We start from the raw sequence: 3,868 nt of genomic DNA, 5'->3' as shown, positions 1-3,868 counted from the left end.
TAATTTTATGAAAAGGTACAAAAAATTCCCTACTTTCTAAATCTGAATCAGTAAATAATCACTAATGTTAGTGAATGAAATGTGAGATCCTTAACCTAGCTAATCTTATTTTAGTAAGATACAATATATGAATACATAAAGGAGAAGGAAATAAATAACGGAGATACAATAGCCACTTTTTAAACGGGATTGGCTACCCAAAGTTATGACTGCATAGATACACTGCTAAGATACAAGCATATCTGCGCGACTGACTCGAAAACGAGGTATGATCCTTATATTGTGGTGATATCATCTTGTACATTATGTGTAAAACAGAAACACACTGTAAATATAAGCTTATTTTTTTCCTTTGCATTGTGCTTACAGTGCAATAAGTTGAAACGAAACACATATACGTTTGCTTCATTTCAACTTATCACACTGTGTGCATCAGTTCAGACAATGTAGAGAAAAAGAACAGATCTTATGTCTAGACCTAATGTCCATGATCTTAGAACTCAATCCGAGTTCTCAGATCGAGAAATGTGTAGTCAATCAACTTGCCGGTTTTCTGTAAAAATTGTATGCTGATTGGCTACATATTTCTCGATCTGAGAACTCAGACAGAGAATCATGGACATTATTCTTTAAGGTAAATTTTCACGAGTTGCTCCAACCAGCCGTTTTAGCAACAAAAAAGATAATGTGATAAATATTGATGCATGATATTCGTCAATTTTAACCATATGATCCTTTTTATCGCTGAAATGGCCAATTGGAGTAGCTAGTGAAATTGTACCTTTATATCAATTTAGGACTTAAAGTATCTTCTCATGTGTAGCATTAAAAATGTTACGTGATACATATTTTTCTGTATTTACAGAGAAGCAATTATGAAAAAAATATTTTTTTTCGTACTTCATCCGATGCCCATTCTTTGAAATATTTTTTAAATATCTGATGAAGAAATTTTCACTTTTTTTTACAAATATTATGGATTTTTTCGACTGTGATGGCATTTGCTACTCATTGTTTGAACTTCAACGAAATGCAACAAAATGTATTATGCACTGGAAGTCATCTCAATGTAAACGAGGCCTAAATGAGTGTTCAGAAAACATGTGACTAGAAGCTTCAAACAGCGAGTAACAAACCAATCAGCGAGGCGATACAGGCATTGGCATAAAAATATTTTTTATGTCACCCTCCTACTGTCTCGCTGATTGGCCCGGATCCTTATACACACAATAGCGCTTTGATACCAAGTGCTGATTGGTGAAAAAACGAATGATGGAGATAAATTTTACCCCTTTCATCCGTCTATATCCGAGCTTACTCACTTCTTGACTTTCAAGTGTATGAACGCATTCTTAAGGTGCATTAAACGCGTCACGCGTTGTGAGAGGTTATGTGTATATTTAAGGGTGCGTTTTCAATGAGCGCGTTACACATCACAAATAAACCAAACGTCTCATCTGTAAAACACACTAATGGGACGTTTTGATTGATTTATTCGTGATAATGTGACGCGTAACGCGCTCATTGGAAACGCACTCTTAGGCTAGCGCCCCATGAACGGAAATTTACAGCGGAACGGAATAGCGCACCAATCACAACTCTACAATCATTACTCCGCTTTTCTTTCTGTGATTGTGCTTGGTCTCGCTGTTCGGTTTCGCTGATTTTTTTTTAATTAAATATATTTTTATTTAAAAAACAATACATTTATGATTTTTATAAAATCTTTAGTGAACTTTTTCGTGTTATTTTGTAGAGTAATCACGATGAAATTTTTCAACCATTGGTGTATTCATATAAAGACAAGGTATGCTCATCCGGTAGTAAACCACTATGCAGCAATTCGGAATAATGAGGATGTCACCAAACGTCATCATCAATTGTTTTCATAACGAGCAAGTTCGACTCCGTGAAATATGGCTATCTGCCATATTTCATTTTTTTTATGGTAAAGCGCTAGCAACAAACATACGTCACATTCGAGCTTCGGCTATTTTCGAAGCGGTTCATGTTCGTGAAATATGCTGTTATACATTGACTGTATGGATACATACACACTAGCTACATTCAGCTAGCGTCCGTGTATTGTATTTATACATACTACTAAAAAATAACTTATTGCATTCAATTCCTATAATAAATGCATAAAATAACTTGTAAAGTAACTTGTAATAACTATAAATAACTTGTAAAAAAACTTTCCCTGTATTTACTTTGGAAGGAAGGCATGCTTAAAATAATATGTTCGAATTTACCGAAGAACGTTAAAAACGATTTTACTTATGTAATTATGAACTTTCAAACTTCTGACTTGATATTTATTTCGATCCTATATCTTAACGCAGGAATAACTAAATAAGATTAGCCTAGAACGATAATTTTTATTATGTATCATATATTAGTTTGTTGACATTGGAGAGAGTTACATAAATACGTTTTCTTTATTATCACTAATGAAGACTTTAGTAAGTCGAAACGTTTGAAATTTAATTTATGTGTCTTCGAAATTCTACATTAACGCAAATTCAATCCCAAGAAGATAATTCATCGTAATAGAAAATTCATCGTAATAGAAAAATTCATGCGTAAATGTAAATCAAAACAAAGGAGAGAACCGAAAAAGATAATATATCGCTCGAATGCTTTACATTGACAGAGAAACCTAATAAGAATAGACATACAGAAATTGTGAAATTATTATGCTTGGAATACTTAAATGCACAAGAGAAAAACATAATAAATCTTATATCCAATAGCCAGGGCAGATTTCATATTCCTGGAGAAAAATTAACTGCAACTAATATATTGCAATCTCCTATAACGGACAATCAACCTATAAACACACGAGAGAGTATAGATTTTTACAACTTCATAAAGAAAAAATAAATAAGCAAGTCAAAGAACTGCTCGAAGGAGGCATAGTAAAATCTTCTGAATTGCCTTACAATATTGCCTATGAATAATCTCGAAAAGAGGACTCAAAAGGAAACAAGAGATAGAGAATGGTGTTAAATTTCCGCGCTCTAAACGAAAAAACTGTCGGAGATGCATATTCATTACCTAATATTGTTGACATTCTAGATCAATTAGGAGCACAATATTTTTCTGTATGTGATTTGGCTTCCAAATTCCATCAAATAAAAATGGATCCTACGGACAGTCATAAAACCATTTTTACTCTTTAGGGCATTACGAATTCGATCGCATGCTCTTCAGATTAAAAAATGCTCCTACTACCTTCCAAAGATTAATGGATCTAATACTATGAGGATTTTAAGGCCAGAAATTATTTGTTTATATAGATGATATTGTCATATATACCACATCATTAGAGGAACATCAAGAAAATATAATTTATTAATAGATCGACTCCGCAAAGCTAATCTGAAATTACAATCAGATAAATGCGAATTCTTGATTCTAACCTAGGACACGTAATCAGCAAGGATAAAGTCAGATCGGATCCTAAAAAATTAGACGTAAGGCATTTTCCAAGACCTAAGACTCCGAAAAACAATTTCAAAGATTAGTAGGATATTATCGCAGATTTATATCAAGTATTTATATCAAGCTTCTCGAAATTGGCAAAACCGCTAACGAATTTATTAAAGAAGACACAACTTCCGAAGGGTCATCTACTCAAAAAGAATCATTCGAGACATTAAAACAAAAATTATGCAAAGAGTCTGTTTTACAATATCCTGATTTTTGAAAACCTTTTATTTTAACAACTGACGCTTCTGAAATAGTTCATTTCAGAGGCATTTTATTGCAAGGGGAAATAAATAAAGATCAATAGCATACGAAAACATTAATTGACAATGAATTAATATATGATACATATGAAAAAAAAGCGTTAGCAATAGTA

Source organism: Atta cephalotes (genome assembly GCF_000143395.1).
Source record: "Atta cephalotes unplaced genomic scaffold scaffold00036, whole genome shotgun sequence".
NCBI lineage: Eukaryota > Metazoa > Arthropoda > Insecta > Hymenoptera > Formicidae > Atta > Atta cephalotes.
Note: the sequence above shows the minus strand (reverse complement) of the source record.